This window comes from Chiloscyllium plagiosum, chromosome 4 (assembly GCF_004010195.1).
Source record: "Chiloscyllium plagiosum isolate BGI_BamShark_2017 chromosome 4, ASM401019v2, whole genome shotgun sequence".
Taxonomy (NCBI): domain Eukaryota; kingdom Metazoa; phylum Chordata; class Chondrichthyes; order Orectolobiformes; family Hemiscylliidae; genus Chiloscyllium; species Chiloscyllium plagiosum.
In genome coordinates this window covers 29,151,298-29,178,287 of record NC_057713.1, presented here as the reverse complement: position 1 = coordinate 29,178,287, position 26,990 = coordinate 29,151,298, and the positions used below count along the sequence as shown (strand labels likewise).

The following is a 26,990-nucleotide window of genomic DNA, read 5'->3' as shown; positions in this document are numbered from 1 at the left end:
ATTTAGAGAATAGTCTACACCTTGATTCGTTCTACTGAAATGCGTAACCTCACAGTTCCCTGCATTGTATTCCTTTTGCCACTTCTATGCCCATCTCCTAGCCTGCCCAAGCCTTGCTACTTCCTTAATGCTACCAATCCCTCCACCTGTCTTTGCGGCATTTGCAAACTCAGAAATAATGTCCTCAGTTCCTTCATCCATATCATTAATGTAGAATGTGAATAGTTGTGGTCCCAACACTGACACCTGCAGAACTGTACTAATCACCAACTGCAAGCCTGAAATAGACCCCTTTATCCCCACTCTCTGCCTTTCGCCAACTTGGGGAAAAGACCTTGTCTATTAACCGTATCCATGCTCCTCATAAGCTCACCCCTCAGCCTCCTACACTCCAGGGAAAATAGCCTCAGCCTATTCAGCCTCTCCCTATAGCTAAAACGCCAGCAACATACTTGCAAACCTTTTCTGAATTCTTTCAAGTTTAACAACATCTTTCCTATAGCAAGGAGACCAGAATTGAATACAATTATCCAAAAGTGGCCTAACCAATGTCCTGTACAGCCACAAAATGATCTTCCAATGCCTATAACCAATGCACTGACCAGTTAAGGCCCTGTATTCAATGTGATCTGACGTTGCTGACCAGTCCACCATGAGGAACCTTGTCAAACGCGTTACTGAAGGCCATATTGATCTCGTCCACCACTCTGCCCTCATCAATCCTCACACTATCATCACAACCCTTTAAGTCAGTGATAATCAAAACTTTGTCAAGCTCTGCTTTAAAAATACCCAAAGACTGCGCTTCCACAGATGTCTGAGATAGAAAATTCCAAAGATTTACCATCCCCTGAGTACCATGGCAACGGCAAAATTTAATTTTCTGATTGAGATGTGATCTTGCCTGCTGTAGCCTGGTTTTTGCTATAATCTGGTAAACATCTATTTCTGACTCAGGAGAAGGACTGCTGTGGCGACATAATAAGCTTGTTATATTTATTCAAAAACCTGGGGGGTGGGGGGTTAGGTTTTATTTTTCTTTAGACCTCCTGCAAAGATATCTCTAAACTTGACTTCTCACTTCTTGCTCATAGCGATGAAAGAGTACTTTTAATTTCAGAATGTAATCTCTGAAAGACTCACTTGGCATAAAAACAGAAAATGATGGGGAATCTCAGCAGATCTGGAAGCATCTGTGGAATGAGAATTCAGAGTTAATGTTTTAAATGCAGTGATCCTTCTTTGGAACAACTTGGCAATCATTTCCAATCACAGAGTTCAACGCCCCAGTGCAATCTCATGTTTAGTCATGCCATAATTTGAATCTAAAATCTCATTAAATTTAGACTAGTCCAGTGTACTGCGGTCAACAATAACTGGACAGACACTCAATAACGCCTTGGTCCCATCATTGTGTAAAAGACATTTCACCAAGTAGGGAAATTTCACTAAGGTTCCTAAGACAGCACCTTCCAAACCCAGACCATTACCATCTAGAAGGACAAGGGTAGCAGGTACATGGGAGCACCATCACCTGCAAGTTCCCCTCCAAGCCATTCACCTTCCTGACTTCGAAATATATCACCATTCCTTCAGTGTCGCTGGGTCAAAATCCTGAAACTCTACCTACAGCACAGGGATTGCAGCAGTTCAGAAAGGCAGCTCATCACCACATTCTCAAGGGCAATAAATACTGGCCAGATCCCATAAATGAATACATTTTTTAAAAACTTTATGTTCCTGTCTTATATTCTTTCAGCCAAAGATATAATCCGTTTGGAATAACGCCAGTCCTCTTTGTTAGGGTTCAATTGACCCCAGATATGTTTTTTGTGGCATGCGTTCACGGACATGCTTGCTGACTGGGCTCCGGAAAACAATGTTGCATGAAACAATCTTTCAAGCTGCTCAAGCATTTTCACAATCAAGTTCAGAAGTTCCAAAAATGTGCCAAAATTTTCATAAATCTTTGTGAAAGAAAATTCCATTCCAGCCTCATAACCTCTCAGTTGTGTACTACTCAGCCATGATAGAACAACATTGTTTACACCTTCCCTAAAGGCAGGCAGAGAGACCAAGCTGACAAAATGCTCAGTTCCTTATACACTGGGAAATCCTGCAGACCTGACCTGAACTGAGATAACCACCTCCAAAAATCACACCCACCTACCTTTGGGTTAGATATCACTCCAACTGTTGGTGAGTCTTCCCCCAATTCCGATTGACTTTGATTTTACCAGAGTTCTTTGATGCTACATTTGGTCATCTGCAGCTTTGATGCCGAGGGTGGTCACTTCGACATCTCTGTTATTTCATTTGCAAAGTTGTTTTGGAATTACCTTCCAAAAAATCATAAATTTATTTTGATTTATGGGTGTTGGTTGGTAGTTGCAAAGTAGTTACAAAGGTTATTTGTTCGCTATAGTGAAATTATATTTTGCCCTGAACGTACTATTGCCACTTTATATTCACATAAAACTGGTCAACAAATAAAAAATACGGTCGCATATCCAACTAAAATTCTTGCAGCTTGGATCCCTTTCAGCTGCTGGTCAACATCACCCTCTGCTGGTGACGCCAACAAGTGCAGTCCACATTGCTTTTCGATTGAACGCAAAGCAAGCCCAAAGTTAAATCAGAAAGTGCTGGAAATGCTCGGTGGTGGTATCATTCCATGGATGGGTGTTACTAACACTAGAATAAGTCATCTTGAGTTCTCACCTGAAGGCCCTTGACGATCATTTACTGAACCAGGGCAAAATGGCAAGATTTTTGTTTCTATGGATGGGACTGGGAGGGCCAGGACTGTAGTAGCAATCGAAACTGAATCGTTGGAACTGCACACATCCAGCCAAATGAACTAAACAGACCCCAGGGCTAGAATTAAAGGGCTAAGAATGAATAGATGAATATTTGATTCCTTTTCTGAAGTCGGCACTCAGTTATACTTTCCCATGATTTTTGACCTTTTGTGTAAGCTCATACAACCACAGTGCCAAGTAACCATTCTTTATTTGTTATTCAATGACAGCAGACTGTTTAATTGCTTTGACCATTACAGTGAATGGTCGTTACAGTGACTATTACATCCCCTTCCCATCTACACTCAAAGCTGGGCTTTTAGTTGGGAGCACCTTTCTGCTGTAGCAGCACCTTTTTCCTGACCAAAGACACTCCCTTCATTCCAAATGTTCTTCCAAAGTCATCATGAACCTATTTACACCGGCCTCCATTAAGCAGAGCAGTAACAGTGGGGGCAGAGTTTTCATGCTGCAGGCCTCAGAAACAATTGCTGACAAAGGAACCAAGTTTGTTGTAATTGATTTCTGACAGTTCTTAGACAGAGTGAATTTTAAATGGCCTCAGCAACACTGGACAAAAGACGCAGAGGCAGGAGTAGGCCATTCAGCCCATCAAGCCTTCTCTGCTATTCATGAGATGATGGCTGATCTGATAATCATCAACTTTTTTCCTGCTTTCTCCCATAATCTTTGATTCCCTTATAGATTAAAAATCTCTCTCTCTCATTCTTGAATATACTTAACAACGCAGCTTCAGCAGTAAATTTGACAGATTCAGAACCCTCTGAGAGAAGAAATTCCTCCTCATCTCTGTCTTAAATGTGCGACCCCTTACTGAGATTTTGTCACCTGGTTGTAGACTCTCCCACAAGGAGAAACAACCTTTCTGTATTTCTCCTGTCAAGTCCCACAATAATTTTGTATGTTTCAATAAGGTCACCTCTCATTCTTCTACATTTGAACATGTAAAGGCCCATTCAATTCAACCTCTTCTCATATGATAGACCTTCCATATTATCCTAGTGTACGTTCTCTGGAATGCCTCCAATGCCAGATATCTTTTCTTAATTCGGAACCCAAAACAGTTCACCATATTCCAGGTGTGGTCTGACTAGAATCTTGTAAAGTTTAGCAAAACCTCCCTTTCAAATAAAAGCAAATATTCTAGTTGTCTTTACTGCTACCCATTGAGCTTGGATGCTAACTTTCTGTAATTTTTAGACAAGGAATCTTCTGTTCTATAGCTTTCTGCAGTCTTTCTCCAATTGACAATCAAAGGTCTCTTTCATTACCAAATGGAGAGAATTGTCAGGACTGTGGTTGTACACATCCTGTTGTCTAATTTTCCCCACAATTCGTGTTAATTTTGGAGGATTTGGACCAGGATGTCACAAGTGCAGCAAGTAAACTGAAGTGAATGAACATCAAGACATAGCAGAAGATAGTCATTTAGCAACAGAATGTTTCGTACAGGAGACCTATGTAAAGCCTCATAATTGGCTGACTATATTGTATCAGCTGCTTTAAAAATACAGTCCCTCCTTTTTAATCTCAACTGTGCCAATTTTGCTGCCTGTTAATACTTGATCACCAACATTTTCACAAATAGCAATAGCTTGTACTACAATCATGTTTTTAAGTCTAATTTCTGTGTCTGCTGTTCACAATAGTGGGGTCTCCTGTTAATGCCAATTTATAAATGAAACACAATGAAAGACCACACAGTTAGCTCAGGACATTTGAAATGCTTCACAGCCAACATTCCATTAAGAGTTGCCAATATATTGTTGGATCTCTTCACCAGCTTATAGTGATTCATTTAGTGGACCCCAATTTTCTCTGCTCTTTCACAATCCATAGCACTCACCATTTAGAAAATACTCTGATTTAACTTTCTCAGTTTCAGTCATGCGTGATATTTGTGGGTAAATTGATGCTGTCACCAACTCTCTTTCCCTTGATTGGGTCTAAGAGTTTGGTTTACGGTCATAGAAGATCAACCACCAATGAATTTTATTAAGTAAAGGCTCTTGTGTTAACAAATGTAATTTATTGCATGATAGCAATTCAATACATACATGTAAGGCACATCATGCTTAACAAATCTACTGGAATTTTCTGTGGATGTGACTTGGAGAATAGATATGGGAGAACCAGTGGATGTGATGTATTCAGATTTCAGATGGTTTTTGATAACGTTCGCCATAAGAGATGAGTGGACAAAGTTAAAGCACATTGGTTAACAGGATATATATTTGTATGGACTGAGAATTCATTGACAGGTTAGAAACAGAGTGTGTGAATAAATGGTTCTTTTCCTGAGTAGCAGACAGTGACTAGTGGAGTACCAGAAGGATCAGTGCTTGAAACCAACTATTCACGATATATATAAATGAGCTCGATGAGGGAATTGAATGCAAAATTTACAAGTTTGGTGATGACATACATAAAACTGGACAGGATTGTGAGTTACAAGGAAGATGCAAGATTCAGATAAATTGAGTGAGTGGGCAAACACATGGCAGATGCAGTGCAACATGGTTAAATGTGAAATTATATATTTCAGAGTGAAAATGAAAGGTAGAACATTAGTTGAATGGTGATATATTGGGAAGTGTGAATATACAATGGGTACACTAAGTCAGTGAAAGTAGTCAGGTGCAACAAATGATTAGAAAAGCAAATAGTTTATTAGCCTTCATTGCAAGGAGACTTGAGTTAAGAAATAGCAATGTCTTACTGCAGTTACATAGGTTCTTAGTGAGACCACACTTGGAGTATATTGTGCCATTTTGGTCTCCCTACATAAGAAAGGAGGTTTACTAAAAGATACTGGAGATGACAAGACTGCCTAATTAGGAGAGATTGGTTTGACTGGACTTGTATTCACTAGAAGAAAGTGAGGACTGCAGATGCTGGAGATCAGAGTTGAGAGTGTGGTGCTGGAAAAGCTCAGCAAGTCAGGCAGCAACTGAGGAGTGAGAATCGAAGTTTCAGACATAAGCCTTTCATCAGGAATGAGGCTTGTGGGCCAAGGGAGCTGAGAGGTAAATGGGAGGTGGGTGGGGTTAGGGGTAAGGTAGCTGGGAATGTGATAAGTAGGTGAAGGTGGGGGAGAAAGTGATAGGTCAGAGAAGAAAGTGGAGCGGAAGGTGGAAGGAAGATGGGCAGGTCAAGAGGGCAGTGCCAAGTTGGAAGGTTGGGACAGGGATAAGGTAGAGAGGGAAATAGGAAAATCCACATTGTGGTTGGAGGGTCCCAAGGCAAAGATGAGGCGTTCTTCCTCCAGACGTAGATTAGTTCGGGTTTGGCAATGGAGGAGGCCTAGGACCTGCATGTCTTTGGCCTTCCCCTCCCCATATGGTCGACCATGCCTTCCAATGCATCTTCTCCACTTCCCACACCTCTGCTCTTGAACCCCACCCCTCCAGTCACAACAAGGACAAAAACTCCCTTCTACCCCATCAACCTCCAAATATACTGTGTCATCCTCCGCCATTTCTGTCACCTACAAACAGACCCCACCACCAGAGATATATTTCCCGCCCCACCCCCATCTGCTTTTGGAGAGACTATTTCATCTGCAACTCCCTTGTCTGGTCCATGCCCCCCACCAAACCACCCTCCACCTTCCCCTGCCACTGCAAGAAGTTCAAAACCTGCACCCACACCTTTACCCTCACCTCCATTCAAGGCCCCAAAGGATCCTTCCACATCTGACAGAAATTTACTTGTACTTCCACACATATCATCTACTGCATCCATTGCACCCAATGTCGTCTCCTCTACAGGATGCCAACTTGCGATCAATTCAGAGAACATTTCTGGGACACCCACACTGACCAACCCCACCACTCTGTGGCCGAATATTTTAACTTCCCCTCCCACTTTGCCAAGGACATGCAAGTCCTGGGCCTCCTCCTTCGCCAAACCCTAACGACCCAACCCTCCTCTCCGACCTCTCACTTTCTCCACTACATATCATATTCCCAGCTACCTTCTCCCTAGCCCCACCCACCCGCTCATTTATCTTTCAGCCCCCTTGGCCCACAAGCCTCATTCCTGATGAACAGCTTATGGCTGACTCTCCTTCTCCTTGGATGCTGCCTGACTGGCTGTGCTTTTCCAGCACCACACTCTTCAACTTGCATTCATTAGATCTTAGAAGGATGAGAGGGAGTCTGATTGAACATATAAGATTCTCACAGGGGTGGACACACTAGATGTAGGGAGGATATTTTCCATGGTTGGGGAGTCGAGATCAAGGGGGCATGGTTTCAGGATATGGGGTAGATCATTTTAAACTGAAACGAGGAAAACATTCTTCATTCAAAGAGTAGTTAACCTATAGAAATCTCTCTGTATTGAGGGGTGAGAGGGAGCATTTGCTGTGAGAACGGACTACAGAAAAGTTAGATTAAGCAAAAAAAAAGTAAGAATGATCCATCAATAGCTTTCAAAGTGCAATGTCATCACCCGACATCCACATACCTGCACGTTTCCACCAAGAATCACTCAACTACAATAAAGTGAGCACTAGTTTAATATTGCAGTTCTTAGACCAGAGATTGAAGCTATAGTATTTTATTTAAACATTGTTGAATGAATTAACTCAGGAAAACACATTTGAATGACCGTATATTTATAGTCGGTGTAGAAAAACATATTTATTAACTGATGTCACATCAGGAAGTTAAGCTACTTCTAAAAATAACTTTTTTTTAATGCTCACTTTGAACAATACAGTAACCAATTTAAAATGCATTGTGGTTATTTCTTTAAATTGAGAGATGAATCATTTAATTGCTGCATTTCTAGACTGCAATTTAATTCTTTGCTACTGTTTAATGAATGTGAACAGGAGAGAGTCCAGACTGCGTGTCAGAGTAGCATGTTTCAATTCCAAGAAAGTTCTCCATAATGTTTGAAAAATATAAAGTTTGAATTCTAGAAACTGTTTTCCCCTTTTTTTTGATAACGATTTCCCATCAGGAATGATCTTACCATCACTCAAACTTAAACAGATATCTCTATGCTCAATTCAGGCCAACAGAACATCAGTGATGATGAGATGACTTCCGAAAGTCTGCTTAATGATAAAAGTTTTAATTGGAGGAATGATAAAAAGATCAGTCAAGGAGGGAGTAGTGGCGAGAATACCTGTCCAAATAGATAAAAATCACACAACACCAGGTTATAGTCCAACAGGTTCAATTGAAAGCACACTAGCTTTCGGAGCGACGCTCCTTCATCAGGTGATTGTCTTTGTACACCCCAGCCCAACACCAGCATCTCCAAATCATGTCCAAATAGGAGGAGTGATGAGATGGTCATCCTAATGGAGTGGGTGCCAAACATCAACAGCAGCTCATGATACAGGGGAGCCAATCAAGCTAACTAACTCTATCTTTGTTCTAAATCTTTCCTGCCTATGCAGAATATGCTGACTGTAAAAGATACATTTTCACATAGGGCCTTGCAGTTTTCTCAGGCATGATCTCAGGGGAATATTATGGTTATCACACAAAGGACTCGCCTATCTCTGCTTTATAATGTCTCAATGTAATTTAGGAACAGGAATGGTAAAGATAGTCATTATCCCTTTGGCTTCTTCCAGAAGTATTGAGCTTCACAAGCAATTTACTTTCATGCTCTCTAGGTAGCTCTGTCTGCCAAAAATCTATCATCAACCTTTTGGTTTGAAGTTTATAACATTCCTTCATATCCCTCGATAAGCTCTTCCACATATTCACTTATGCGTGAAATTATATCATATATTTCCTTCGGAAACTACAGTCTCCTGAGTGAAAACTCAGCTCTGAGTAACACACAGGTAGCTATAGAAACATAAGCCTAATACAGTGTTTCTGGTTGGAATTTTAGGGTGACTGTCCTCTTTCAATTAAAAAAAAACAAGGTGCTGTCTTAATTCCCCATAAATAATGTTGTATTTTTACAATTTGTCCATTTTCAGAGGTCTTCAGTCTTGTAATGTTTTGAGTGATCATGACTTGAAATGGAAAAAAACCTTTAACAGTCCAATGAAGCTTGGAATGCATTATCTTTGATACTGGAAAGAAAGAAAAACATTACTAATCATTAATTTAAATCAAACAACAAAACATAATCACAGAAATTAAAAGTTTTTTTTATTGTTCTCCATTGGAAAAGTACTGTGATACATGTGAACTTATTACACTATGTTGGTCAATATAAAGGTTACCTTTGGAAGATAGACTCTAATGATGATTGACATTGATCTATCTTTCAATACTGCACCTAATAATGACATTTGTAGTGATGGAAATATTTTGTACTTTCCTTTCAGAAAGTTCCTGAATCCTCAGCAGATTACTCCCAATTAGCAATGAAATCTGCTTGGAAGGATATCTTGTTTGACAATTACACTGGAATTCTTCAATGATTTAGCTAGTAGAGTTGATCAGGAGGATCCCCCAAATTAAAGTGAATTGAACCAGTTACAAATCCTTTCCACCAGTTGGTACAAAACTGTACTTATCTAATTGTTGATGATCACCAATTTTGCATAGAAAAACTACTATAAAGGCTAATGGCTGATTCTCGATAATACTGATGGTTTTTGACAGTCTAGAATACTTTTTTTGTCATTAGATCATTTCACATTTTGAGCAGCATGAACATATGAAGAGATTCTTCCCACTTTATCATTAACAGATGTTGTTTTGAGATTTTTTTAGCAATCCTCGATGAAAACTTCTCACACCAGCAGCAGTTTTCACAATTTGGTGTGCCATTTCACAGTCCATATGTTTTACAGAGGGGAAGGATAATTTAGGAACTTAAACCATAAATCCATAACCTTAACCAACCACTCCCTCTATCACAGGCAAATCATGATTTAAGTGTGCATTATCTACACATGCATTGCAGCAAATCATCCAAATTTCTCTAATAGCACTGTTTTCTCATGTTGTTAGGACTTTAAATGGTTATCTGACATCCTGAGATAAGCTTCACCCATCAAGGACTAAAGGACTCTCTGGGCAGAGCTAACCAGTGTTCTCCATGTTTTCACCAGAGGGACTATTTGTTTCAGCGATTTTTCTTAGATTTAACAGCATTAACCAAAATTAGAATATGCTTCCCTCCACACCATCCCAACTTCGTTATTTGTCACTATCCCTTCATCATCATCAGATGAAAATACCGTAACTCCCTGCCTAGCAGCTTTGTGGACTACAATGATTCAAGAACAATGCCCGTCACATTTCAAGGGTAACTGGTTGGGTAATAAATGGAGGCCTTGCAAGCAATATCCACACCTTGAGAATTAATTCTATAAAATACAAAGGTGGTGAGGATTGGTGCATTAAACACAATGTTATGCACCAAGAAACATGTCCTTTTTTTAAGGAAGTGACGAATTTGTAGCTGAAACCTAACTATGCAGTCACAAGAGTTCTAAGGACATAAGAGTCAAAGTTGGAGTAGTGCTGGAAAAGCACAGCAGCTCAGACAGCGTTCGAGGAGCAGGAAAATCGATGTTTCGGGCAAAAGCCCTTCATCTTACAGTTCAGGCAGCATCTTTGGAGAAAGACCAAGTGTCTCACTCAAATTGCCTGACCAGCCCTAGTCATTTGAAAGGTTACCTTTGGTCAGGCTTTGCTACCAATTAATTAAAAGCAAATCAGAATAATGGTAATCATGGTGTAAAGGAGCAGTTGATGGAAATAGTCCAGTGTAACTATTCAAAGATACTATTGGAATTTTGACAGGAATTTCTTATGGGAGATCCAGGCAGAGGCTCTGAACATCAAGTACTCTAGTTAATGTGAGTAGCAGATGAGTCAAGATTTCTGTGTAAGGAAGCAGTGAGGGGAGGCAACGCATGAGATTCTTTGGCAAGTGTTTCAACTCACTGATCTATCATTTTAATTAGTTGCTTCACTTTTACTTTCCTGAGAAAACATAGGTGATTTGTGTGAATTATTTTTCCAATTGCCTGTCCTGTTATTTTTCATTTTATTCTCAAGACCACCTTTGAGTTCCAGCTACTATAAAAATGTAGAATTTTGGCATATTTGTGCATTGTATCTTGGAAAAGAAATGCAAGAGAGCATTTATTACATTTCTTTTTCCAATGAAGTTTCCACTCTTGGCCGAAGAGTAGAAGACAGAAAATGCTTCACTAATACACAGCAGCAGAGAATCTATGGCAGGTGTCACTTTGTTTCCCTCTGTATGCTATATTTCTTTTCAATATTTTATCCTTCTGCCACAAAGCCAGATTAGACTCAGAGCACAGAGAACTGGGCTCAGACACAGAAATCGTAGGGGCAGGGCTGAGTCTAGGGCAGAGGCAGACCAGGGCCAGACCCAGGGCAGACTGGAAGATCAGATTGGATTTGGGGAACAGACAGCACAGAGATTGGGCACTGGGCACACTGCAGAGAGAATAGAGACTGGACCAAGTGCACCCTGTGAGAAATTGACTGAAATCCAGTTGTCTTTCTTTGTTTTCTGTCTGGTGGATTCCTGCCAGGAATATGCCCAAAATGATAGATAGATCGTAATCATGGACCCTAATATTCTATGTTCCATTGTAGAGACACAAATAGCTTAAAATTTAGAGAATCACGACAAGGGAGCAAAAAATACTCACGTTGTTGGTTGATGGGAATTGCTAGACAGGTTTTTACAGTATCACATGACAAGTGGAATATTCACATAAATTGTAAGGGAGCTGATGGTCTCATGGTATTATTACTGGGCTCTTCTTCCAGAGGCCTCATTCCTGATGAAGGGCTTTTGCCCGAAATTGTGATTTTCCTGCTCCTCGGATGCTGCCTGGCCTGCTGTGCTTTTCTAGCTCCACTCTAACCTTGACTCTATTTTTCCAGAGGCCCAGGTAATGTTCTGGGAAGCTGGGTTTGAACCTTGCCATGACAAATGGTGGAATTTGAATTAATAAAAATCTCACATTAAGCGTCCAATGATGACCATGAAACCATTGCTAATTGCCCCAAAAAGCCCACCTGGTTTACTAATGTCTTTTGGAAAAGAAGTTGCCTTCTTTGTCTACTTGTGACTCCAGGCCTACAGCAATGATGCTGACTCTTAGTTTGCCTTGGGAAATTAGGGATGGTAATAAATGCTGTGTGGCTAGTGGTGCCCACAATCCCATGAATGAATTTTCAAAAATCTATCTTCATTAATTTATTGACAAACTGTTATAAATTATATCAGATTATTATATTTTAACATTGTCTTTAAATTCAATAAAAATAAAAATTCAATAAACATTTCTGATGAAGGGCTTATGCCAGAAACATCGACTCTCCTGCTTCTGCCTGATCAGCTGTGCTTTTCCAGCGTCACACTTTTCAACTGTGTCTTTAAAGTAAAATGGAAGGGATCATGTGACCAGTTCTGAAGTCTGGTTGGTAACATGTCTGTTGTGGATTAAAGTTCAAAGGATTGGCCATATTGTATTAGTGAGGCAATGGATAAGGCATTCATGGTTAAAGACAATTATAGCAGTCTTTGAGTTCACAATGGGTTGAGTCCTAGAAAAGTACTGTTTTGCTCTAACCTGACCATTTGGTTTTAAGATAGAAGAGATTTGGTTAAAATTGCTTATCAGCAATTTTATTTGAAGGTAAGGCTATAGGTTTCATTTTGCCATGGCAACAATATATCAGGTTACAGGTTGCCCTACAAATCAATGAATATCACAAAAGGACAGAGCTTTGTGAAAGGACAGTGTGGTCTGGAGAGAAAAGAGAACTACTTGGCTTTGCAAACTACCAAAGTTAGATACAGCAGGGTCACTATCTTTGGGTGGCACGGTGGCACAATGGTTAGCACTGCTGCCTCACAGCACCAGGGACCCAGGTTCAATTCTGCGTGGTTTCCTCCAGGTGCTCCTGTTTCCTCCCACAGACCAAAGATGTGCAGGTTAGGTGAATTGGCCATACTAAATTTCCCATAGTGTTAGGTGAAGGGATAAATGTTGGGGAATGGGTCTGGGTGGGTTGCTCTTCGGAGGGTCGGTGTGGACTTGTTGGGCCGAAGGGCCTGTTTCCACACTGTAAGTAATCTAATCTAATCTTATTTGCAGAGATGCATCCCACAGCCATCTAAGGATTCCACTGATTTTTCTTCCTGGTGTGGGCAGAGATAAAGAATTTTTGGGATAGGTTTTACTGTTGATGTAGTGACACAAAGCGCTTCTAGTGTTGCAATGGCCGGATCCACACAGCTACACGATATGATTGGCTAAAATGATGTAGCAAACCTGGCATCCTTGGGTTACCCAGGTATACTTAAGAATGGGAAGAGATTCCACTCACTGAATTTTCAGCTCATATCTAGTAATAGAAATGTTTTTGTCTGTGGGTATCATTGGAAGTTACCATGGTTCATTCATTTTGCAACAGTCACATGCCCCACAGGCTTTTACTCCACCACACTGGGGGCTCTGACAAACTTATTGACATCAGCAAGAAGCTGAATACAGAGGAGACTAAGCAAGGCTCACTAGTGGTGAACAGGAAGCAGATTTCCCAGTTATGTAAGTGAATGCAAGAGTGAAGGATACAGTTGTAATGGTGTGCAGCTAGCTTACCATTTAGAAACTGGGTATTTGCTGCTGATGGATCAGCTTGGAATTCAGCTCCAGATTTCAGTGGAAAGTCTTTTAATAGTGACTGACATATTCTATAGGGCTTTACCCACCAGTGATTTTTTTGAGTGCAATTTATTTTGCTCACAAGCTGGCAATGGAATTGAGAGAGCCTTTGGAAACTTGTGCCATGATGCCACCCAATGGCCACAACTTGAAACAGCATCTCACAGGCTGGTTTTAAAATAGAAGCACCTGTGACATTCCTGATGAAGGGCTTATGCCCGAAACGTCAACTCTCCTGCTCCTTGGATGCTGCCTGACCTGCTGTGCTTTTCCAGCACCACACTTTTCAACTCTGATCTCCAGCATCCGCTGTCCTCACTTTCACCTGTAAATTCTGCTGTGCACCTTTCTGGCGCAAAACCCGTACTACTGAGTGCCCACTGGCGAGCCCACGAAAGCATCCTACTGGCCACAATGGAAAAGGAAGAGATAATTGTCATTCCCAAGCTCGGCATATTTAAGTGGACACTGCAAGACTCGTTTGCTCAGTGGTAGGAGGGTAGCCCTATTGCATCCAAATATCAATCTTCATTGAGGGGCTTATCTCCAATAGCAGTAAGCTATTTTTAAACAATTTGATAATACACATTATGACACACTGGAGCAGATTGGATTTGTTCTCAGGCCTCCAGGTTTAGATGTAGGGACACTACCACAATGCTACAAGAACCTTTACAGTGACAATACACTTCTGAGTTCCTAATAACTTCCACTATACTGCCTATTACAATATGAAATATCAAACATATAGAACATAGAACATTAAAGCGCAGTACAGGCCCTTAGACCCTGGATGTTGCGCCGACCTGTGAAACCAATCTGAAGCCCATCTAACCTACACTATTCCATTATCATCCATAAGTTTATCCAATGACACTTTAAATGCCCTTAAACAGTCTACTACTGTTGCAGGCAGGACATTCCAAGCCCTTAATACTCTCTGAGTAAAGAACCTACCTCTGACATCTGTCCTATATCTATCACCCCTCAATTTAAAGCTATATCCCCTCTTGCTAGCCATTGCCATCCAAGGAAAAAGGCTCTTACTGTCTACCCTATCTAATTCTCTGATCATCTTGTATGCTTCTCAACCTTCTTCTCTCTAAAGAAAACAGACTCAAGTTCCTCAGCCTTTCCTCATAAGACCTTCTTTTCATATCAGGCAACATTTTGGTAAATCTCCTCTGAACCCTTTCCAAGGCTTCCACATCCTTCCGAGAATGCGGTGACCAGAACTTTATGCAATACTCCAAGTGCGGCCACACCAGAGTTCTGTACAACTGCAATATGACCTCATGGCTCGGAAACTTAATCCCTCTACCAATAAAACCTGACACACTGTACGTCTTCTTAACAACCCTATCAACCTGGGTGGCAACTTTCAGGGATTTATGCACAACGACACAGAGATCTCTCTGCTCATCTACACTACCAAGAATCTTACCTTTAGCCCAGTACTCTGTATTCATGTTTTCCTTCCAAAGTGAATTACCTCACACTTTTCCGCATTAATCTCCATTTCCCACCTCTCAGCCCAGCTCTGCAGCATTTCCATGTCCCTCTGTAACTTGCAACATCCTTCAGCACGATCCACAACTCCACCAATCCTTCTGTCATCCACAAATCCACCAACCCATCCTTCTATGCCCTCATGCAGGTCATTTATAAAAATGACAAATAGCAATGGCCCCAAAATAGATCCTTGCGGTATACCACTAGTTACTGAACTCCAGGATGAACATTTCCCATCAACCACCACTCTGTCTTCTTTCAGCTAGCCAATGTCTGATCCAAACCGTTAAATCACCCTCAATCCCATGCTTCCGTATTTTGTGGAATAGCCTACGAATGGGAACCCTATCATTGCTCCATCGAAATCCACATCAACCACTCTATCCTCATCCACCTGTTTAATCACCTTCTCAAAGAACTCAATAAGGTTTGTGAGGCACGACTTACTCCCCCCCCCCCCCACCCCCCACAAAACCGTGTTGACTATTCCCAATCAAATTATTCCTTTCTAGATGATTAGAAATCCTATCTCTTATAATCCTTTCCAACACTCTACCCACAACCAAAGTAAAGCTCACTGGTCTATAATTACCAGGTTTGACTCTACTCCCCTTCTTGAACAAGGGGACAATATTTTCTATCCTCCAATCTTCTGGCACTACTCCTGTAGACAGTGAAGACATAAGATCAAAGCCAAAGTTTAAAAAGAATATGCAGTTGTAAGTACATTATAATTTTGAATATGATTTTAGAACATCTTCCTTTCGAACACAGTTCACAATTCGAGCAGCTGGATGCTGTATCTCTTCAACGTGAAACAAGTTAACAACCTTCATCCAATATGGAAAATGCGGATAAAACACCGAAGGTACATGTACTGTTCTGAACAATCTTCAAATGAATCCTGTGTAATGACAGAAACTCCAATGAGATGTGAGATGTATTTCTAGTGTTTCTCACTTTGATCAACATTACAAAAACAAGTCAGAACCTGGAAATCCTGTGGCAGGTAACTCCATTCCTGATTCCCCAGGTGTGTTCACTATTGGAGTATTGTCTTCAGTTCTGGCTACCTTGTTTAAGGAAGGTTATTAAAGCTCTGGAGACAGTGAAAAGGAGATTTACCAGAATGAGGGATTTTAGGTACAAGGAAATACTAGAAAAATTGAGCTTATTCTTCTTGGAGCAGCGAAGATTAGGGAGTGACCTTATTGATTATGAACAAAATTATGAGCAAACTTGATAATGAACAAGGATATTCTGTTTCCACTAGTTGGTATGTCAATAACCCGGAGTCAAAATTGCAGGACTGTCAGCAAGAGAGCTAGCAATGAGATGAGAAAGAACGTCTTTATTGAGTTGTCAGGATGTGGAATGTGCTGCCTAGGAGAGTGGTGGATATCTCTTTTGGGAACCTGTGCAGACATGATAAGCCGAATGGCCCTCTCCTGTACTGTAAAATTCAATGATTCTATTTACAAGGCACAAGTCAGAAGTGTGATGGAAAATTCCCCACTTGCCTGGATGGGTAGAACTCCAACAAGATTTAAGAAGCTTGATACCATCCAAGTCAAAGCAGCCCTCATGACTGGCACTCCCAACATAAACACTCACTTCCCCTACCACTAATACATGATGGCAACAGTGTGTGCCCTCTGCAAGATTCACTGCAGAAACTTGCTAAGCCTGCTGCAACTGCGCCTTCCAAATCTGTGACTTCTTCCCCTGGGAAGGGCAAGAGCAGCAAACACATGGGAAAATCCCCCTTTAACCCACACACCATCTTGTCTAGGAACTGTATCACTGTTCCTTCACTGATCAAAATCCTGGAACTCCCTCCCTTCGAACACCAGATGTGGGACTTCGACAGTTCAAGAATGTAGGCGAAAGTGAGGACTGCAGATGCTGGAGATCAGAGTCTAGACTAGAGTGTTGCTGTAAAAGCACAGCAGGTCAGGCAGCATCCTAGGAGCAGGAAAATCAATGTTTCGGGCAAAAGCCCTTCATCAGGAATGTAGTTCATCAGGATAGGGGCAATTAAGGGCAGGCAATAAATATTGACTTTGGCAATGTTGCACAAATAAAATCAAAGTAAAATCATTGGCTTATCAAATGAATGCATTCACATTATCTTATTATGTCACCTTATGATTCAATGTTAATGTCCAAGTCCAGATTAGTGGCTGAAGACTGGTATTTGTAGCAGAACTGAACTTTAGTGAGATGCTTATTGATGAGTTAGTGTCATCTTATGGCAGAATTGATAACTCTTTCTTTTGTTTAACTGATTATTGAGAGAAGGCAGGAAGGGCAGAGCACTCATTGCCCTTGAGAAGATGGTGGTGAGCTGCCTTCTTGAACTATTGCAGTCCTTGAGCTGTTAGGACATGCACAATGCTATTAGGAATAAAGCTCCAGGATTTTGACCATTAAGGAACCATGATATCTTTCCAGTGATGGGATAGGAATGGAAGGATATGGACCAATGCAGGCAAATGAGATCAGTTTAATTGTGGAAACTGGGTGGCATGGGCAAGATGGACCAAAGGGCCTGTTCCCATGCTGTAAACCTCTATGACTCTACGACTGTAAGTCAGGGTGATGTGTGGCATGAAAGGAAACTAGCAGCTGCTGGTTTTCCTAGGTATCTGCTGCCTTTGTCTTTTAGGTGGTTGACCTCACAGCGTTGGAAGATGCTGTATTTATCCCCCACAGTTTCCTTCACGTGATGTGCAAAATGGAACATTCTTAAACGATTTAGGTGGAAAGGCAGGTTTCTTTCACAAAAGCAAAATACTGCAGATGCGGAAAATCTATATTGAAAAGGTAAGATGTTGGAGAAACCCAGCAGGTCTATAGCATCTGTAGAGAGAGAAAGCAAGTTAATATTTTGTATTCACTGTCACGTCTTCAGGACAGAAGATTTGTTGCCAGATTGGAGGACAAGTGAGTGGCAAAAGACAAAGGGAGTGCTAATGGTAAAAGAGTAATTGATATGCAAAATATGTATAAATCACTAGCACGTAGTGGTATGCACTTAAAATAGCTCTTTTTGCTGCCTGATATTCTGTTACACTCTTCTCAAATATTGTGAACTTTCCCTGTCAGTGTGCTCTTCAGTAACCATGCTCATTGTTAGACTGGCAACCTTTGCTACAATGTTAACTGCTCAAAAGAGATGAAAGAGGCATCTCCTTTATGAAAAGTGGGGATTAAATTGCTAAGCATGAGTATTTCAGCACTGATGTCTGTGGCTCCCGCAGCAGAGGTCGTTTCAATGGAATTCTCCCTTCTCAGTTTGAGCTGTTTCAATTTGCATTTTCTCTTTACTTTCTTCTCCCTTTGCTATACCTTGCCTTCTTTTGCAATTCCTGGACTTCTCTTTCCTTCCTATTCTGTTGGAATTTTAATCTGTGATGCTCCAGATTTAGTTTATCTGCATCACTATCCTTTCCAACTTTAGATATTTTACTGCTCAAGTTGGAATTTCTGTTTTTAGCTGGCTTTCAGCTGGAACCTTAACTCTTAGTGACTGGCTACCCCTTTCAATTCATCCAAACTTAATGCCTTTAATTTTTGAGGAGCTATATAGTCCTGCTCTGTGAAACCAGACTCTCCCCTGCAGCATGCCTTCTACCAGGACTTCATGCTCTCTATCCGTAAAGGAAGTGCCAATTTCTTCTTTTCTGTCGTGTCTGTGGCAAATGTCACAATCGGGGCAGGGCAGCTGTGGACTGCCAGTGCTTGATCACTTTGAAAGATGGTGCCTGTGTCATGATGTCAAAGTAATGGCAAGGATGTCCAGCTAGAGCACATGGGAGAGTCACTGAGAGAGGAGCCATAGGAACCTGCTGGGTAGTTTATGAGGGAGGTTTGGGACAATCACACCCAAAATTCGTGGAGAGAAACCATCCATCAAATTTGATGAAAGTTACACTTGGGCAACATTCTGGATCCAACTTTTAATTGTATATGAATGCTTTCGTTTTAAACTGTCCTGTCACTTATGGACCTCAATTTGAAACCAATTCAAACTCATGAGGTGAAACTTTCTTCTGTTCAGAAACTGTAAGGCTTTGTGATGCAATGAGTTTATGAACAGACTCAACTGATTCCTTTCCAAACAAGTATCTGTCGAACATAAAATTGCCTTACTGCAGGACAACTCGATCTCAGCTAAGAGTTTACCCAAGAGCAATTTCTACAGCTGGACAGCTGAGCAGCAAGTGATTATCAGAATTCAAAAAGGAGTGTTTCATATTTTCCATCTGGAACTAATTTATCATGAGATGCAAAGCCCTCATGGGTTTTCTTAGCTGGCAGAACCCAAACCTTGACCTGATGTGTTTGAGTGGAAGGTGGGTGTTGAGAGATTTCACACTTCCTACTTTCCTGATGCTCAGAAATTTGGCAAAACCCCCAAACTACATCAATCACAGTGAACACTAAAATATCTGCTTTACTGAGCAAACTGTTCATCTTACATTTACATTGTACCTACATTACCTTCCTCATTGTTGGTCCAAGTCTAATTAGGCCAAATGGCTAGGTCAGAATTCAGGTTTAATTGTGATATTTTCAGTCACTTTGTCGCAATGATTTTCACCCACTTTCTTCAAAGGCAGTTACAATCATGACTCTGTGGTAACACTCCCCTCTGAGGCAGAGGGTGGTGAATTCAATATTAGAATTATCAGAGACATGGAGATTTCACAGAGAATCCAAGATGGTGATTGGACCTCAAATCTAAAGTTCACCAGAGTTTGTGACAAATACCATTTTTGCTGGTAAGGAATGTGATCAAGGCTTGACCCGCACATGAGGAAGATGCAGAGCAGGGCCGTTTGAACTCAATGCTGAGTTCCAACATAACTCACATATGGGAGCTACAAACTTTTCAAGTAGCAATCAGACCTCCTGGGTGGATAATGTTCACAAAACAGACAAGTTGTGAAGCTGTAACCATTGTTGATTATCTTAAAAACCTATCTCGTTCATTAATGACCTTCAGAGAAGGACATCTGCCATCTTTAGCTGGTCTGGTTGATATGTTACTCCAGACCAACAAAAATTGGCTCTTAACTATTGTCCAGACAGTTAGGGATGAGAAATAACAATTGGCCAGGCAGCAATAGCCACAGCTAATGAATCCTTTTGCTTAAAAACTGATCTAGGAAGAAATCCCAGTGGCAATAGCTAATGTGGAAATTAACTTTGGTTGCAGACCAGTATTTCTGATAATCTGTGAATACGTTTCTTTTCCAATTTAACTGTTACTTAAATAGGTTGGATTCCCATCAATGTGGAAACAGACCCTTCGGCCCAACAAGTCCACACTGACCCTCTGAAGAGTGACCCACCCAGACTCATTTCCCTACATTTACCCCTGACTAATGCACCTAACACTATGGGCAATTTATCATGGCCAATTTACCAGGCCAGCATATCTTTTTGGAATGTGGGAGGGAACCGGAACACCCAGAGAAAAAACACACAGACACAGGGAGAATGTGCAGACTCCACACAAACAGTCGCCCGAGGCCAGAATCGAACCCTGCCCCTGGGGCTGTGAAGCACAAAGTACTTTTAAGCTAAAAACAAAACACATTAAACATAGTCACAGGAGTATGCCATTCGGCCTTTTCGGGCTGCTGCATCATTCAACATGATCATGGCTGATCATCCAACGCAATACTCTGTTCCCACATTCACCCCCTAACCTTAATCTGTTCAACCCTAAGAACTATATCCAAGTCCTTCTTAAAAACTTTACAAAATAATACTCTGCAGAATTTTGTTCAGGTTTTGAACAGAGAGCTTTCATCTGAAGTAATGTTTCTGAAAGAGTTAATGTTCATATTAACATTGAGTTCCATCCAGTCTGATGAAGTCACGCAGGGTGGAGATGGTTAGATCTGCATTTGTACCTGAAGGGAGCAGATTTACAGCTCCCAAAAATCCTTCGCAATTATGCTTTGCAAGTTGACCTCAATTTTACTTGTTGCTTTTAGGCAATGAACTACCTTGTCATGTAAGATTAGTGCCTCCTCTGTTCGAATCATCAGTGTTGACCCTTTCCATTGAAAGGGGGACTGGTGGCAGCAAACTACTCAAACCAGAATACCACATGCAGCTTGCACGGTAGCTGAGAGCATGACAGATATATGTGCATGCCTGATATTTTTCAAGTATGACAGTTGGATGTGTTTTCACATTTAAGACATTTTGTTAATAAAGTTTGCATCCTTGCTTAGGTTTTTTTTGCAATGACCTGTCTCTTTATTTTCTTAACTGAAGGAACCGACTTTATTCCAAATATTTTTCTCCAGATAGTTGCCAAGTAAAGATTTGGTGAGTGAAAATAACAAACATGCTGATTGTGGTAGCAGAGAAAAAAAATTTCTACTTTGTAGCTCTTGCTTCTTTTCTCCACATTATGATCCTTACTGCAAGGTGCTCATATATAGACAAAGGATGTGGTTTACCTTCCTCGTGCATATCCCTGCTGTATGCACTGCCTCAGATAGAAAATAAGTAGGAAATTTAAGACAGAAGCTGGCTCCTATGGAACCACACTGCAGTGACGCATTAATAACCGCGAGAAATGAAGAATGCTGAAGAGAAAATGTAAACATTGCATTATATTTTTAAATTTGCTGCCTTTCCCATGAGCATTCCATGCACTGCTTTATAGTTTTTAGTACTGGTCCTTGTGTTTTGAATTCTGAATTTTCTCAGACAGATAATTTAAAAAAAAAACAGAAGTCTGCACTGCATCAAATGTTACTTTGGACTCAACATGAACTCCTGAACAGTGGATGTTAAACAGAGTTTTCAAGACGTTTCTTTTTTATTCACTCGTGGGATATGGACGCTGCTGACTATGCATTTGAGCTGCTTGAACTGCTGCAGTCCACCTGCTGTAGGTTGACCCACAATGGAATGGAATTCCAGGATTTTGACCCAGCGACAGTGAAGGAGCGGTGATATATTTCCAAGTCGGGATGGTCAGTCGCTTGAAGGGGAACTTGCAGGTGGTGATGTTCCCATGTATCTACTGCCCTTGTCCTTCTGGATCAAAATGATTGTGAGTTTGGAAAGTGCTGTTGAAGGATCTTTCTGCAGTGCATCTAATAGATAGTACACACTGCTGCTACTGAACAGTGATGGTGGAGGGAGTGAACGCTTGTGAGTGCGGTGCCAATCAAGTGGGCTGCTTTGTCCTGGATGGTGTCAAGCTTCTTGAGAGTTGTTGGAGCTGTACCCATCCAGGCAGGTGGGGAGTATTACATCATATTTCTGGCATGTACCTTGTCGATTATGAACAGGCTTTGGGGAGTCGGAAGATGAGTTACTCTCCACAGTATTTCCAGCCTGTGACACACTTTTGTAGCCACAGTTTATGTGGCAAGCCTAGCTAAGTTTTTGGTCAATCATAACCTCAAGGATGTGGATAGTGGGGTTTCGGTAATGATAACACTATTGAATATCAAGGGAAGATGGTTACATTATCTCCTATTAAAGATGGTCATTGCCTGGCATTTGTGTGGCACGAATATTACTAAATACCACTTGTCAGCTCAAGCCTGGATATTGTCCAGATCTTATTGCATTTGAATATGGGCTGCTTCTGTATCTGAGGATTCGTGAATTGTGCTAAACATTGTGCAATCATCAGCAAACATCCCTCACTTCTGACGTTATAATGGAGGGAAAGTCATTGATGAAGCAACTGAGATGGTTGGGCCTACGATATTACCATGAGGGTACTCCTTAAGAGATCTCCTGCACCTGAGATAATTGATCTTCAACAACCATGACCATCTTTCTGAGTGCCAGGTATGACTCCAACCAGCAGAGAGTTTGCCCCAAAATCCATTGTTTCCAGTTTTGTGAGGGGTCCTTGATGCCACACTTGGTTGAATGCAGCCTTGATGTCAAGGACTGTGACTCTCACCTCGCCTTTAGAATTCAGCTCTTTTGTCCGTTTTTGAACCAAGGCTGTAATGAGGTCAGGAGTTGAGTGGCCTTGGCGAAAGCCAAACTGGGCATCACTGAGCAGGCTATTGCTGAGCAGATGCTGCTTGATAACACGGTTGAGGCACCTGAACTCTACAATTAAAAAAAAGCAAACTGAATGAGCAGATGCATAGTTTTGATCCAGAGGAACCCTCCTGAGATGAATTATAATGCAATGGAGCCAAGGACTCCAACATTACAAAGCTCCCTAGTAAACTTTCTGTTCTTCTAAGTTGAGCCCATGTGTATCACTCAGATCCATTCAGCCTATTTTTGCTAGTTGTGAACCATCAAATGCTATGGTCACCCTTCCTAAGGACTTAGCCTCCCCGTATTCCTATTTATCTTTAGAACATTGCCAGAAGTTGATTGTTTCCTGATAATATCTCTTCATTAGTTCACTGTCCAAGTTTTTCTTACATCTCTTCAAAGGAGTGAAGGGAAACCTTTTCTGTGTTAACACCACAGTATAATTGCAAATTGTTGCTGTTTTAGTGTTGTATTGTTCAGCTTTCTTTCAACAGAGGGCTATTTTATTTGAATAGTTTTAATCGTCTTAATATATTTTAACATTTTCCAGCATATAGAACTTACGTTTTTGAGCAAAATAAAACTTAAAAAGGTAGCAACAGTGAAAGTCCTTCCATCGCTGGGTCTGAATATTGGAATAAACTATTTCCTCCAGATTTCAAGTAAAAAATATCTTATGACACTATTTTAGAGAGAAGCAGGGGTGTTCATCCAATTGCTCTGGCTAATCATTAATACAAAACTCTGGTTTGATTACACCTGGAGAACTGGGTCCAATCCTAGCCTTCTCGGAGAAAGTGAGGACTGCAGATGCTGGAGATCAGAGCTGAAAATGTGTTGCTGGAAAAGCGCAGCATGTCAGGCAGCATCTAAGGAGCAGGTGAATCGATGTTTCGAGCATGAGCCCTTCTTCAGGATTGAGGCTGAAATAAAGGATGCTACAATGCATTGACTGGGAATCGAACCCGGGCCTCCCGTGTGGCAGGCAAGAATTCTACCACTGAACCACCAATGCACCTGAAATAAAGGATGCTACAATGCATTGGCTGGGAATCGAACCCGGGCCTCCCGCGTGGCAGGCAAGAATTCTACCACTGAACCACCTCATTCCTGAAGAAGGGCTCATGCCCGAAACATCAATTCTCCTGCTCCTTGGATGCTGCCTGATCTGCTGCGCTTTTCCAGCAACAGACTTTCAGCTCCAGTCCTAGTCTCCACACCTTAGTCAGGATGAATATCTTTAATCAACCTGTTCAGGCATGTTATCAGATACCTCCAGGGAAGGTGGTTCATGAAGCCAGGTCTCTGGTCCAATGGTAGGACTACTGCTACTGCAGAGTTAAGCAGGATAGATCAGTCATGAAGTAAGTGCAATGTAGATTAGCCAGAATGCTATCCAGACTCCAGAATTTAAATTGCAGGAGGAATACACACAATAGGATTATAGTCCCTCAGATTTAGAAACTTTGATTGGAATTTCAATTTCCTTTGAGGAATCTCCTCAAAGTGTGAGGAGAACAGTAGATATAGAGAATCAATTTCTGCTAGTAAGAGAGTCTAGGTTGGGGGATGTAACCTGAAAATTGGAAGCAGGCAGTTGAGGAGTGAAGTTAGGAAACTCTCTACATGCACAGGGTGACAGAAATTTTAAACTCTTTTCATGATAATTGTTCATTTTAAATCTAAGATTGTTAGGCTTATGAGTTAGAGAAATGGGTTTACCTACATCAAGTGGACTGCAGTGGTTCAAGAAGGCAACTTATCACCCCTTCTCAAGGGCAACTAGAGACAGGTAGTAAATACTGGCCCGGCCTTAATGTTCATGTCCCATGAGTGAATAAGAAAGAACAGTTTTCTAAATTATTCATGTTCTTCTACTACTCCCCCAGTTATGGGTGCCATATCTAATTCTACCTTTTATTCCCCACAATTAATCACTCACACACAATTCTCTTCATTATCCTGTCAGTTTTTCCAATGATTTGAGGTGAAGTTAGGTCATCGTTTAGCTACAATCTCATTGTATGGTGGAACATACTGAAGAAGCTAAATTGGCCTCCTCTTGTTCTTATTATCCCAAATGAAAACAAATTACTGCTTGTGTCCAGATAATTGTGGAACGATCAATCACTGTATCTCCTACTTGAGAGAAGTTCTGTCTTTTTTAATCCAACTGGTTAGGTTGACATTTTACTGATGGCACCATAAAACATGGAATACGCATCTGTGTGAAACCACAATTCAGCTCCTTGTTGGATTTCAATATCTGTCATCGCTACCTCCACCCCCAGCTTCAAAGTATTGCGTTTCTTCCCATCTATGTTTAATTCTACTGCAATCTAAAGTCTAACCCTGTGAATGTTTCTGATTTATGGCTTGGGCTGACTGTCAGGGCAGCCTGCTACTCTTCTGCAGCATAGAAACACTACCTCTGGGCCTTCACTCGCCATTAGCAAGAATGCAGGATGTTTTCAAAGCTGCATAAGCAGCACAAGAGTTGTTCTGGCCAGGGGCAGTATTCTTCTTCCTTGAATCTGAGAAATTCAGGTCCATTACAGTATCTTCTAAATTATTCCATTTGAGAGTATATAACTCAGCACATATCATGTATGCAATATTTTCATTCAAATAAGACAGCATAATCTCAGAGTAAGGGATCGCCTATTTAAAATAGAGATAAGAAATTCTGTCTCTCAGAAGGTATTGAATCGGTGGAATTCTTTACCATTGTGTGCTGTAGCGGCTGCGATGTTAAGTATAATCAAGACTGAGACAGAGAGATTATTATTCAGTCATAGAATAAAAGGTTATGGGAAAAGGAAAGAAAGTGGGGGTTGAGGATTATCAGATTAACCATGATGTCATTGAACAGACTCAATGAGCTGAATGATCTAATCTGTTTTTGTATCTTGTGGTCTTATATTATGTACTGTATAGTATATGCAAATTCTACAGGCTATGCAAGGACAATAACGTTTTATTTCAGATAGCTATAGTTTATTATGAACAATAATCATAATTTCATAGTATGTTTCAGTTTATGTTAGATAATTTGTGTAAACTCTAACATCTGTAAGGGTAGGCTGTATTAAATTGCTACAGAACATTCAGTGCATATCTACTCAGTACAGGATTAGGAGATTAGCAATGGTCCACTTACCCTTAAAGGAAATAGCTGCACATTGGGATAAAATACCTGATATGGGCTTGCTGGAGAAGTAGTTAGAAATCTTGAGATACTCATTCTGGATTGATTGTTTACCAGATGTATGTGAGCTTTCAGCCCAGAGATATAAGGTACAGAGGTAACTATTGAGCCAAGAAAAATAAAACATCTAATCAGATAGCAAGGCCTCAATACAGCTGTCAATATTATTCAAGATCAAAAGAGAAGACTGTGTTTGAGGTTGTTAATGAGAGTTAAAGGGCAGTTTTCCTTTCCCCGAAATGTGAAATAGAAGAGATTTGGTTTTCAGCATGATGCATTTGTGACAGAAAATTAACTATTTTGTGTAAAGTATTTATTCACAATCACTATGTAGTGATTGGAACAAGATTGGCCATGTGGATCTCATTGAATACGAGTTCCCTGATTGCTGCTGTTAACCTGGGCCAATCAGGGAGCCCTGGCTGACAGATATAAACAAGAGCTGAAAATGTGTTGCTGGAAAAGCGCAGCAGGTCAGGCAGCATCCAAGGAGCAGGCGAATCAACGTTTCGGGCATAAGCCCTTCTTCAGGAATGAGGAAAGTGTGCCAAGCAGGCTAAGATAAAAGATAGGGAGGAGGGACTTGGGGGAGAGGCGTTGGAAATGCGATAGGTGGAAGAAGGTTAAGGTAAGGGTGATAAGGTGAGGGTGATAGGCCGGAGTGGGGGTGGGGGCGGAGAGGTCAGGAAGAAGATTGCAGGTTAGGAAGGTGGTGCTGAGTGCGAGGGTTGGGACTGAGACAAGGTGG

The 26,990-nt window shown here is 41.1% G+C and overlaps 1 protein-coding gene and 1 non-coding gene across 3 annotated transcripts in view; one reads left to right on the top strand and one right to left on the bottom strand.

Annotated features, from left to right (window-relative positions):
* Positions 1 to 26,990, top strand: part of ccn4b (cellular communication network factor 4b) — a 65,339-nt gene that overhangs the window by 16,111 nt on the left and 22,238 nt on the right. The window lies entirely within an intron of this gene.
* On the bottom strand, positions 23,979 to 24,049 carry trnag-gcc. The gene has a single exon. It is a non-coding gene; the product is annotated as a tRNA-Gly (tRNA).